The 14045-nt window shown below is 43.5% G+C and overlaps 1 protein-coding gene across 2 annotated transcripts in view; it reads left to right on the top strand.

The window, feature by feature from the left end:
* Positions 1-14045, top strand: part of iqgap2 (IQ motif containing GTPase activating protein 2) — a 289641-nt gene that overhangs the window by 19080 nt on the left and 256516 nt on the right. The window lies entirely within an intron of this gene.

Raw genomic sequence — 14045 nt, forward strand, 5'->3', positions numbered from 1 at the left:
TCACCTCCCTTTAGTGCTCCCTTCCCTTCATTTCTTCCATGGCCTTCTGTCCTCTCTTATCAGATACGCCCTCTCCAGCCCTTTATCTCTTTCACGAATCAACTTCCCAGCTCTTTACTTCACCCCCTCCCTCTCTCCCTATTTCACCTATCACCTACCACCTTGTACCTCTTCCTCTCCTCCTTCCACCACCTTATTCTGATCTCATTTTTTTTTTTCCAGTCTTGATGAAGGGTCTTGGCCCAAAATGTCAACTGTTTACTCTTTTCCATAGACGCTGCCTGGTCTGCTGAGTTCCTCCAGCATTTTGTGTGTATTTCAGTGAGTATAATTATAATTATACTTATAATTTCCTTATTTGTATGATGCCCTTCATAACTTCTTTTCAGAGGCCTATGAGCAGCTCTAATGTTTTCTGTTCTCTGCTGCTGCCTGCCTCCAGCCAAAGTGATTCTACTTCCGTACCACAATCCGCCTGCCAAGATCCTGCCTGATGTCATCTCTTATTAACCGTGCAACCCACCTCCTTTTCCTTTTTGCCTCTTCTTTCCAAATATCAAAACTTGAAATATTTAGTTCCCCTCTGAACAACTATTACATCATGGACATTTTTGGCTCGCTGTGTTGATTTATCCACATGTTGCAGATGTGGTGTTCACTTGCAGAGATTGTTTTATGGCGTCTCATTTATTGAATCGTCAATGACTCCTCAGTGCATATTTTGCCATTTCATATCTCAACACATTTGGATCTCTTGCAGATGTCAAACATCATAATCTGCAGTCTTTATATATAACCATATTTGTCATAATTAATCTTTATATACCTATGAAAGTTTTCACAGTGTGCTGTTGTGTTTCTTGCTAATCTATTCTCATATTCTGTCCAGGTTTTCTTTATAAGCTTGAGGGTTGAATTTTTAAATGTTCCCAATCCTCAGGGCTGCTGCTTTTCCTATGATTTTAGTCTGAGGCCAATGTGTGAGCAGCTTTCAGGAAGGTGAGCCCATGAAAAGCCTCCGGCCCAGACGGGGTTCCTGGCAAATTGCTGAAGATCTGTGCTGGTCAGTGGGCTGGAATGCTCACCTGAGATTGAACCTCTCACTTCAGCAATGTGTGGTACACGACTGCTTCAAGCAGGCTTGAATGATGCCGATGTCCAAGAAGAGCTTGGTGACCTACCTCATTGCAAGTGCCCAGTAGCACTTGCATCCACGGTGATGATGTGTTATGAGAGGTTGGTGATGAAATGTATCAACTCCTGCCTGAGAGGCGACTTGGATCTGCTTCAATTTGCCACCAGAACATCATATCCACAGCAGATGTCATTTCCTAGGCTCTTCACTCAACCCTGGAACATCTAGACAGCAAAGATGCGTACATCAGGACTTCAAAACACCATTCAATACCATGATCCCTCAAACTAATCAATAGGGCCACAATATCTCCTTGTGCAATTGAATCCATGGTTTGATGATGATGATGACATCGACTCAGACCTGACAGGCCAGCGTCGGGCATTTTCATGCCTTATAAGGTGCAGTTTGAAAGGCTGTGTGGGGTACCACTCCTTGCACAGAAGTTTCCTCACTTGTAAATCCAAGTCCATTCAGATTGGCAACAACATCTCCAAGCACAGGTGCACAGCAAGGCTTTGTGCTTAGTCCCCCTGCTCTATTTGCTTTACACTTATGGCTGTGTGGCTAAGCATAGCTCCAATGCCATATTTACGTTTGCTGATAACACCACTGTCATAAGCCAAATCAAAGGTGGTGATGAATCAGCATAAAGGAGGGAGACTGAAAATCTGGCTGAGTGGCGCCATAACAACAACCTCTTGCTCAATGTCAGCAAGACCAAGGAGATGATTATTGACATCAGGGGATGGAAACCCAAGGACAATGAGCCAACTCTCGTTGGATGATCAGGGATGGAGAGGGTCAACAACTTTAAATTCCTTGGTGTTATGTTGGAGAATATGTCTTGGGCCCAACATGTAAGTGCAATTACAAAGAAAGCATGGCAGCCCCTCTACATCCTTAGGAGTCTGTGGAGATTCAGCATGACAAAGTTTGACAAACTCCGAAAGATGTGTAGTGGAGAGTATATTGACTGGTTGCATCACAGCCTGGTATGGAATGGAAAATCCTACAAATACTACTGAATAGGGCTCAGAGCATCACAGGTAAAGCCTTCCCCACCATTGAGCACATCTACATGAAACCTTGTCGCAGGAAAGCAGCGTCCATCATAGGGGACCCCCACCACCTAGGACATTCTATCTTCTTACTGTTGCCATTAGGAAGAAGGTACAAGAGCCTCAGGACTCACACCACAAAGTTCAAAAATAGTTCTGACCTCAACTATCAGGCTCTTGAACCAAAGGGGATAACTTCACTCAAATTCATTTGCCCCATCATTAAAATGTTCCCAGAGCTAATGGACACACTGCACAGTCTCTTTATCTCACATTCTCGGTACTTATCGCTTGCTTGCTTGTTTATTTATTTATTATTTCTTTCTTTTTGTATTTGCACAGCTTGTTGTCTTTTGCTGTCTGGTTGAATGCCAAAGTTGGGCAGTATTTTATTGATTCTTTTATGGTTATTATTCTATAGATTTATTGAGTATGCCCACAAGAAAATGGATCTCAGGATTGTATATGGTGACATATATGTACTTTTATAATATATTTAATTTCAACTTTGTAAGCATCTTCCTATGATTTAATGTTATATTTATGTTCTCATGTCAGGCACAATTGAGTCATTTTCCCTTTTGTGTTTGTGCCTGAAACAAATATATATCTTTTGTGACCTGTACAGGTTCCTGAACCTGGTGGTGCGATGCCCTTCATTGTTTTCTCCCAATCAAATGACTGTTTCATCAATTAGTTCATAATAGTGGCACAGAGATGCTTGTTTGCAGCCATTAGTGCTGTTGCTTCACAATTCCTGTTTTGGGTGGAATTTTGATGCTTTCCACGTGACCATTTGAGTTTCTGATGGGTGCTCCAGTGCCTTCCTACAGTCTAAGGTCATACTGGTGGGTTAATTGACTGCTGTGTATCAATTGAATTGGCTTTATTTCTTACATCCCATGAGGAGCAAAAATCTTTATGTTACGTCTCCATCTAAATGTGCATGTGTGATCATAGTAATTAATAATTTTTAATAAATAGAACAGTCAATGTAATATAAGAGTACACTCAAGTCAGTGTGAGTTCATCAGTCTGATGGCCTGGTGGAAGAAGCTGTCCTGGAGCCTGTTGGTCCTGGCTTTTCTGTTGCGATACCACTTCCCGGATGGTATCAGTTGGGATAGATTGTGGTTGGGATGACTTGGGTCCCCAATGATCCTATGGGCCCTTTTTACATGCCTGTCCATGTGATAGTGATGCATGCGTATGAGAGAGAATATATCCACGGATTCAGGGAAATAAGAAGTGGAATGAAACTATTAGGATTGCTCTGCTGGGAGCCAGCATGGAACAGGTGGGTTGACTACCTCAGCCTGTGTCATAGTAAGTACGAATCAAAATAACTGCAGCTGAGGCAGAGACAGCAATGAGTGTCAAAGGTACAGGATGTTCACCGATTGTACAATATTCCATTCCAATCACAGCCCTTCAGTAAATGAATATTGCATACTTGCATGCAGCAAGCAAACTATATTTCAGCAATGAGTGGGAAAAGTGGAAAATAACATCTTACAGGAATGGCCTTTCGTATTCCTCAATGAACTAAGGTGGATCTGGTTTAGCAGGAGTAATAAAGAATATGTCAAACTGTGGCATTGGATGTAGTGGTCCAGCTTTCTGGTGTTGACGGTTTGCAGTGCCTCACGTACTCTCAATTTTGTCTTAAGGCACTTGTTTTGAGTCTGTTCCATTTTTCTTGCCTCTCGTGCCACAAAACATGGTGGAGGGTATCCTCCCTGCAAAGTCAGAGCTTGCGTCCACAAGTTGACTGCATAGCAGTATTTTAGGCATGCTTTATCTACCATGGGTTGATTGGTGTAAACAGGATTCTTATGTTGGTTCACTCGCCACACTACCATAGATCCAGTCGGTGCTGGTACTGCCAAGTCACTCTCAGTGACAGACGTTGAAGGGCACACCCCATGCATAGTCCGTGACATTTCTACTTTTGGTCCTTTCGAAGGTTATTCAACATAGGTGGACATTGATTTGTAAGCTGTGCAGGATATTAGGAAGTAATCAGTAGGATGATTTTTTGACCTTCATCTGAAACTAGAACCTTTGTGGAGTTTGAAGTCAACGCTAAAGACTCCCAGAAGTTCTACCTTCTCCTTGTATCACTGAGCTGCCAGCTCTGGTGTATCTGTCTTTCTGTGTGGACAGAAGGCACTTAAAGGATGTGATGGAGAAGAATGGCACATTGTCATCAAGCTATAATTCTGTGAGTTATGACTGTTCAGCTCTTGCTTGACCAGACTGTTGTAAAGTTCGCCCATTTAAAACACCAGGCCACAGATATTTATGAGAGGACTTTGCAAGGTTGACTTGTTAAACTAAGCCAGTACACTTACCAAGGTTAAATGTGCACTGTAAACCAGTGGAATGTAGTTATTGATTTTTCCATACTGAGTGTACAAGGAAAAACATTTGCAGTATTCTCAGAAGTTTGTAGGGACTTGCACGCGTGCCAGTAGAGAGAACGGGGTTCTGTAAGAATCATCCTCGTGAGTGTGGAATAATTTTTCTGGTATCATGGGAACTATGGCCTTTGAAAAACTGGATGATAAAATTGTGCTGGAGTAATGTGGGATGGGGATCTGGAGGGGAGGTAGCTTGGAACCTGGGGAATGGCAGTATCGGCCAGGTGCTTGTGAAACCATCCTTTAAAGGAATAGATTTTTCCACTGCACAGAAAATGACCCGTGTACCTACTATTATATTGTTCAAAGTAAATGAGGCAATTAATGCAGAATTGCTTTCCTTTCACCTTCCTGTTGAAAGACTTAGGATAAAGGTTAGCTTTATTTGTCACATGTACATTGAAACATACAGTGAAATGCTGTGTTTGCATCCAATCCGTCAGGATTGTGTGTGTGAATGAAATTTTGATTGCCCATTATACTGAATTATTTTTGCTGTGGTTAAACAGTTTTGAAGGCTTACTTTCTGAAATTTAGTATTGTTTGGGCTTTATCTTTCTTTTAATATTAATATGATAATGAGAAATCATCAAGTACTCTTTGCTTACCAAAGAGAAAGACAATGAGAAGACACCCTCATTGTTCAGATGTGAAACCCCTTTGTCCAAGAGTGCATTATGGCCTGAGCTGACATAACTAGTCAGGCACAAATTGTTTAAAGAAATAATTGTATATTCAAAATTTCCTTTATTAAAATAGGGCTTTGCTTGAATATCATTGAAATTTAGGATTTCATGCCTCAAATGACCTAAAATGTTTCATGTCATTTGGTTGTCAGTGGTGTGTGAAATGAAATTTGGGTTTATTGTCATGTACATGTGGCAATCATGAGCACATGATATTAGATACGCAACATACGGAACAAAAACATGAAAAAACAATTATATAAGAAAAACGATTGACATAAAACCCATGCAGTGCAAAGTGCTCACTGTATTTTCTATGCTGAGTGTTTAAGGTTATGCAGGTTGGTTCAAAAACCAAATGAATGTAGATTGTTGCACGTTTGCCCTCCTTCCCCTTCCTGAAGTCAGCAATCAGCTCTTGAATTTACTGATGTATTTTATTTCGCTCTAGATTCATCACCACCTGTCATTTGTCCAAAGCAAGTGTCATTTGTGAATTTATGTATAACATTGGAGCTGTGCTCAACCGCATACTCGTGTGTATTAGAGAATAGAGCAGGGGGCTAAGGGCACAGCCTTGAGGTGCAATAGTGTTGATTGTCAGGAAGAAGTAGATGTTGCCAGTCCTCACTGCTTGAGGTCTGTTGATGAAGAAGTTGAGGATCCAGTTGCAGAGGGAGATACGGAAACCCAGGTCCAGAATCTTGATAAGCTTGGATGGGATAATTGTGTTAAATGCTGAGCTGCGGTAAATGGGCAGCAGTCTAATGTAGGTACTTCTATTGTTCAGAGCAGACTGAAGGGCCAGGGAAATTGCATCGGCTGATGCCATGGATATAGGAAAATTGAAGTGTAATTGGGTAATCTCTGGGACAGAAGTTGATTCACAGCAAAACCAACTATGAAGCATTTTGTTCCGGTTGATGAAAGGGCTACTGGGCTGTGCTCATTGAGGCAAGCATTGAAACGTGATGTAAACTGGATTGCAGAGCTGAGTACGTTCTTGATTAAACATGTCCTGATGATCTGCTGAGGTTTCTGAGGTGCTCGTGTCATTTTGATCCTAACCGCCACTTTTTGGAAATTCCAGCTAATGGAGACATTTCATCGTGAGTCATCAGCTAGACCACAATCCAGCCCACCTAGCACCCTTTGCCCATGGTCTGTGAGCACATTAACTTGGATCATAGTGCACACAATCAAGCTCTCTCTCCCTTTTGCCTCAGGTTTTCTGGTTAATCTTTGCAAAGTTCTGTGTACTGTTTGGTAATGTTATCTTAAAATCAAATTTTAAAAATGTGGAATTTATCTTCACTCTTTTCAGCTTTTGAGATGAATGGTTTGGCTATCAATGCCTCTGTTCAGAGTCCTTCACTGAAATTGGCTTAATTAAGCAGTCTTCTTATTAATTAGCTGTGGCAAACACTGACATTGCATCTACAGATAAAAACGTAGTTGGCCATTTAACATATTGAGCTTCTTCTGCCATTCAGGATCGTGCTATCTGTGACCAAACTGCAAGTGCTTGCCTTCCCTTCTCTTATAGACTTAAAGTTAACAATTAGCTTGATATCATTTACTGGTTGTGAAAGAGAGCCAAAGTTCTTTCCCTTGCGTGTAGAAGTAATTGCATTCTGGAGTGGCCCATCTAGTAATTGTAGATTGTTCCCAAAAATCCTAAGTTGTTTTAGGTTACAAGTGACTTCTGTAGTCTGTGTAGCTCTTTGTCAGTACTTAAACCTTGAACCTCAGAACAAATTGACTAAGGCAAGAACAGACTAAAATAGCTTGCAACTAAAATACAATGTTGTACTTTGACAAGGTGCCGCACATGAGGCTGCTAAGCAAGATAAGAGCCCATGGTATTACAGGAAAGGTATTAGCGTGGATAGAAGATTTTATGGCTGACAGGAGGTAAAGAGTGGGAATAAAAGGAGCCTTTCCTGGTTATCTGCTGGTATTCCACAGAGGGTTGATGTGGGATCTGCGACATTTCATGTTATATGTTAATGACAGAATTGATGGTTTTGTGGCCAAGTTTGCAGATGCTACAAAGATGGGTAGAGGAGCGGGTAGTGTTGAGGAAGCAGGGAGTATGTAGCAGTACTCAGGCAGATTAGGGTATTGGGCGAAGAAGTGGCCGATGGAATACAATGTGGAAAAGAGTACGGTCACACACTTTGATGGAAGGAATAAAGGTGTAGACTATTTTCTAAATCCGGAGAAAATTCAAAAATCAGAGGTGCAAAGGGATTTGGGAGTCCTCGTGTACCATTCCCTAAAGGTTAACCTGCAGGTTGAGTTGATAGTAGGGAGGGCAAATGCAATATTAGCATCAATTTTGAGAGGCCTAGACTATAAAGGAAAGGATGTAATGCTGAAACTTTATAAGGCATTGGCCAAACCATGTTTGGAGTATTGTGAGCTATTTAGGGCTCAAGACTAACGATGGATCTGCTGGCTTTGGAGAGGGTCCAAAGAGGTTTATGAGAATGATGTCGAGACTGAAAGGGTGAGCATATGACGGTCAGCAATTTGTAAGTTCCCTGGTGTTTTCATTTCAGAACATCTATTCTGCACCCAGGAAGTAAGTGTCATTCTAAAGAAAGCATGGCAGCAGCTCTCCTTTCTTAGAAGTTTGCAAAGATTTGACATAATATCTAAAAACCTTGACAAACTTCTATAGCTATCGGGGTGGAGAGTATATTGACTGGTTGCATCATGGCCTGGTATGGAAACATCAATGCCCTTGAATGGAAAATTCCACAAAAAGTAGTGGATATGGCCCAGTCCATTGCGGTAACACCCTCCCCTCCATTGAGCACATCTACACTGAGTGTTATTGCAGGAGGGCAGCATCTGCCATCAAGGAACCCCCACCCCCACCACCACCACCATCCAGACCAGGTGTCTTCTTGCTGCTGACATCAGGAGGAAGGGACAGGACCCACAGGACCCTCAGGACCCCCGCCACTAGGCTCAGGAACAGTTATTACCCCTCAACCCTCAGGCTCTTGATTCAGAGGGGAAAACTTTACTCAACTTCACTCACCCCATCTCTGAGCTGTTTCCACAAGCTGTGGACTCGCTTTCAAGGACACTTCATCTCATGTTCTCAATATTTATTGCCTTTTCTTTTTTCTTTTGTGTTTGCAAAGTTTGTACTGTTGGGTGTAGTCTTTCATTGATTTTGTTGTGTTTCTTGGATTTACTGTGTATGTCTGCAAGAAAATGAATCTGAGTGTTGTATATGGTGACATATCTGTACTTTGACAATAAACTTTGAACTTTCAGCTTTTAACTCAGAGCCTGTACTTGCCGGAGGTTAGAAGAATGAGGGGAGATCCCATTGAAGCCTACTGAATATTGAAAGGCCCAGATAGTGTAGATATGGAGAGGAGGTTACCAATGGCTGGTAATTCTAGGTCCACAGGACACAGATTCAAAGTTGAAGGATGTCCCTTAAGAACAGGGATCCCCAACTTTTTTTGCATTGCAGACCAGTTTCATATTGACAATATTCTTGCGGACTGGCTGACATGGGGGTGGGGGGAGGGGAGGGGTAGGGTTGCCAACGGACAAGAGTAGCAGTCAAATACGTTGTGTTTACCCCGAGAAAGACTACCATGTCCATGAAGCCTTGCGTGGGCACCAGTGGGCATGCGTGTACGTGCCCATTTTTTTCTACAAATCGTTTTTGGCGATTCTGTTTGGGTGGTGGGATGGGGAGGGGGATTGTTAATCACGACCGGAATATAGGTGATAAGTGGCTAATACACTCAACTTCGTTTCTAAAAGGGTTTATCTGACGAATTTAATATTAAACGCACACCACATATTTTCCTCACATGAATATAGTGATAAGTCAATTATCAGGGGAGGACAGGGGAGCTTGAAGTAAGTGTTGAACGAACTTCCAGTAGAAGTGGTAGAGGCAGGTTCAATATTATCATTTCAAGAAAAATTGAAAAATAAGTAACGTTTGGATATTAAACACACAGCACATATTTTCCCAGTATGAAAACATAAAATCATTGCAACATACCAATATCGCTGAATCAGTGGGAGCCCTGGGCTTGTTTTCCTGCAACGAGACGGTCCTATCGAGGGGTGATGGGAGACAGCGATACTCGAAGGGGGTTCCTTATGTCCAGTCTATTCCGCAATTTAGTTTTCGTTGCATTCATTGCAGAGATACATTGGAAATAGAAACAACATTTTCAGAGCTTTCGTGGCTATCTCAGGATATGTAACCTTGACTTTGATTCGGAATGCCAGCAGAGTTGTTATATCAAACATACTTTTCAGCCCACCATCATTTGCAAGCTCGAGGAGTTGATCTCCTTCCCGCGCTGACATGGATGACGTGCGGGTAATGACTTCGCGTGCGTTCAAGCTCAACAATGCATGACAGGGAATGAGGAAAGGTGCAGCTGACTCCTATCGCCAAATCATACCCATTTCCTCGTGGCCCGGTGCTTGGGGACCGCTGCTTAAGAACACTGATAAAGAGGAGTTACTTTAGCCAATCAGTAATGGATCTGTGGAATTTATTTCACAGGTATGGGCCAGGCCTTATTTAAAAAGGGCTAAAGTTTATTTTAAAGCTCCATATGGAGTGAATGATTAGGACAACTTTAGCATGTGGTGTTCTGTGTAGCAAAAAGAACCATTCAGGTACGTGTGTACATGGTAGTACTGGCTTGAGGATCTCAGGACTGGAGATACTTGCAAATGAAGGATTGAAATGTACAGTAGTCCTGATGGATAGTCTTGGCCAGAAACATCAACTTTTTGTTCCTCGACAATGTAGAGTCTATATAGATGCTACCTGACTTGCTGAGTTCACCCAATGTTTAGTTTTGCTCTGGATTTTGAGCATCTGCATATTCTGTTGTGAAAAGGAGGACCAGGAGATAGGTTGCCTGGACAATTTCATCTTTTGGAGGAGATGGGAGGGGAACTAATAAATAATGCAGGTACATGACTGAGGCATGACAGTGCCAAGGGGACGTCTTCCTTAAATTGGGAAGGGCAAGAGATGTATTTAACAAAATATAAATTCATTGCATTCCCAAAAACTTGCACTGTGCTAGTGCTAATTGGTAAAGTTACAGTATGGATGTATTAGCAACACATACAAAAGTTGCTGGTGAATGCAGCAGGCCAGGCAGCATCTCTAGGAAGAGGTACTGTCGAGGTTTCGGGCCGAGACCCTTCGTCAGGACTAACTGAAAGAAGGGCTAGTAGGAGATTTGAAAGGGGGAGGGGGAGATCCGAAATGACAGGAGAAGACAGGAGGGGGAGGGATGGAGCCAAGAGCTGGACAGGTGATTGGCAAAAGGATACGAGAGGATCATGGGACAGGAGGCCTAGGGAGAAAGAAAAGGGGGAGGGGGGGAAAGAAGCCCAGAGGATGGGCAAGGGGTATAGTGAGAGGGACAGAGGGAGAAAAAGGAGAGAGAGAGAGAGAAAGAATGTGTGTATATAAATAAATAATGGATGGGGTACAAGGGGTAGGTGGGGCATTAGCGGAAGTTGGAGAAGTCAATGTTCATGCCATCAGGTTTGAGGCTACCCAGATGGAATATAAGGTGTTGTTCCTCCAACCCGAGTGTGGCTTCATCTTTACAGTAGAGGAGGCCCTGGATAGACATATCAGAATGGGAATGGGAAGTGGAATTAAAATGTGTGGCTGTTGGGAGATCCTGCTTTCTCTGGCAGACAGAGCATAAGGGCATGTGTAGCACTTACAAGGATAAGTCCCCTCATCCCTTCCCACCAATCTCCCTCCCAGCACTTATCCTTGTAAGCGGAACAAGTGCTACACATGCCCTTACACTTCCTCCCTCACCACCATTCAGGGCCCCAGACAGTCCTTCCAGGTGAGGCGACACTTCACCTGTGAGTCGGCAGGGGTGATATACTGTGTCCGGTGCTCCCGATGTGGCCTTCTATATATTGACAAGACCCGACGCAGACTGGGAGATCATTTTGCTGAACTCCTGCGCTCTGTCCGCCAGAGAAAGCAGGATCTCCCCGTGGCCGCACATTTTAATTCCACATCCCATTCCCATTCTGATGTGTCTATTCACGGCCTCCTCTACTGTAAAGATGAAACCACACTCAAGTTGGAGGACCAACACATTATATTCCGTCTGGGTAGCCTCCAACCTGATGGCATGAACATTGACTTCTCTAACTTTTGCTAATGCCTCACCTCTCCCTCGTACCCCATCCATTATTTATTTATATACACACATTCTTTTTTCCTCTCTCTCCTTATACTCCCTCTGTCCCTCTCACTATACCCCTTGCCCATCCTCTGGGCCTTTTTCCCCCGCCCTCCGCCTTTTCTTTCTCCCTGGGCCTCCTGTCCCATGATCCTCTCCTATCCCTTTTGCCAATCAACTGTCCAGCTCTTGGCTCCATCCCTGTCCTCCCCCTCCTGTCTTCTCCTATCATTTTGGATCTCCCCCCTCCCCCCCCCACCCCCACTTTCAAATTTCTTACTAGCTCTTCTTTCAATTAGTCCTGATGAAGGGTCTCGGCCCGAAACGTCGACTGTACCTCTTCCTAGAGGTGCTGCCTGGCCTGCTGCATTCACCAGCAACTTTGTGTGTTGCTTGAATTTCCAGCATCTGCAGATTTCCTCGTGTTTGCGAGTATAGACGTATTGTCAGATTTGGAGATGAATTGATGCAGTCTGTCCTCTTGGTGCTCACTGTGGGTCACTGAGTGTTTTTTGAGTATGGAGATTAATATGGAGGGCATTTGTTGAGCTGATTCATCTAGACATTATTTACTTGGATTTCCAGAAGGCGTTCGATAAGGTGCCGCATAAAAGATTTATCCATAAGATAAGGATGCATAGAGTTGGGGTGATGTATTAGCATGGGTAGAGGATCGGTTAACTAAAAGAAAGCAGAGAGTTGGGATACATGGGTGTTACTCTGGTTGGCAATCAGTGGTGAGCGGTGTGCCACAGGGGTCGGTGCTGGGCCAGCAACTGTTCATGATTTACATTAACGATCTGGAAGAGGGGACCGAGTGTAGTGTGTCTAAGCTTGCTGCTGATACTAAATTGAGTGGAAAAGCAAATTGTGCAGAAGATACAGAGCGTTTAGAGAGGTATAGATAAGTTAAGTGAATGGGCAAGGGTCTAGCAGATGGAGTACAATGTTGGTAAATGTGAGGTCCTCACTTTGTAAGGGAAAATGAAAGAGCAGATTATTATTTAAATGGTAAAAAATTGCAGCAAGCTGCTGTACAGGGGGACTTGGGAGTACTTGTGCATGAATCACGAAAGGTTAGTTTGCAGGTGCATCCGGCTATCAAGAAGGCAAATGGAATATTGGCTTCATTGCGAGAGGGATTGAATTTAAGAACCGGGAAGTCATGCTGCAACTGTACAGGGTACTGGAGAGGCCGCACCTGGAGTACTGTGTGCAGTTCTAGTCTCCATACTTGTGGAAGGATATACCGGCTTTGGAGGGCGGTGCAGAGGAGGTTCACCAGGTTGATTCCAGAGATGGGGGTTAGACCATGAGGAGAGATTGAGTCACCTGGGACTATACTAGCTGGAATTCAGAAGAATGAGAGGAGATCTTATAGAAACATATTATGAAAGGAATAGATAAGATAGAGGCAGGAGAGTTGTTTCTTGTATGTGAGACTAGAACTAGGGGGTCATAGCCTCAAGATTCGGGGGAATAGATTTAGGACGGAGATGAGGAGGAAATGCTTTTCCCAGAGAGTGGAGAATCTGTGGAACTCTCTGCTCAATGAATCAGTATAGGTTACCTCAGTAAATATATTTAAGACTCCTTATCGTGTCCATGGACAGTCTATACATGGCCCATCCAGAACTGGACACATTTTTGCGCCTTGTTGTTGAATTCAGCAAGATCTGCAACGGTACAGGGTTCCTCTAGCAATGGGTATTGTAGTAGATGTTTCATAGTTTGTGGCTCAGTTCCACATTCACAAGTTGTCGGGCTGGTTGTATATCCCTATTTGCTTAGTGAAACCTATGAACAACCTACCTCAGTCCTAAGTCTGTTCAGGCACTTCCAGGATGCCCAGTTGCAATTAGCTTCTGGGGGAAGGCTTTCATCCGGTGGAATTTCTATCGTTGGGGGTTGTTTGAGACTGGCGAGCCAGTCTTTCTACAAGGCGATGCGGGTTTCAGATGGGTTTGATTGTAATGGAACAACGCTGTTCATGAAGCTCTTCCTTGACTCCAGGTGGTTGGGTGTAGGTGTCTGACCATGTAGAAGGTGCCTCTCATCTGATGTTTGACGGAGTCGTTCTTTCTTGCTGGCTACTGTTCGTCTTGTATCGGGGAGCGATACCCGCCAGGATATATAGGCTGTTGGTGTTTGTTGGCCTTAAGTCAGCAGCTGGCATTCAGAACGGCATCCATCTTCTCAGCATGAGTAGATCTTTCCCATGCAGGGCAGGCGTATTTCGCAGTGGAATAGCAAAGAGCAAGTGCGCTGGTTTGTAATGTTTTCCAGCTTGCTCCCCATTTTGTGTTAGTGAGTTTATTCAGCATGTTGTTTCGTGCGCTCACTTTTGCCTTTAAGACAAGGTTGGATAGATTTTTCGTATAGTAGGGGAATTAAGGGTTATGGGGAAAAGGCAGGTAGGGAAGATGAGTCCATGGCCAGATCAGCCATGATCTTACTGAATGGCAGAGCAGGCTCGATGGGCCAGATGGCCTACTCCTGCTCCTATT

Source organism: Mobula hypostoma, chromosome 5, assembly GCF_963921235.1.
Source record: "Mobula hypostoma chromosome 5, sMobHyp1.1, whole genome shotgun sequence".
NCBI lineage: Eukaryota > Metazoa > Chordata > Chondrichthyes > Myliobatiformes > Myliobatidae > Mobula > Mobula hypostoma.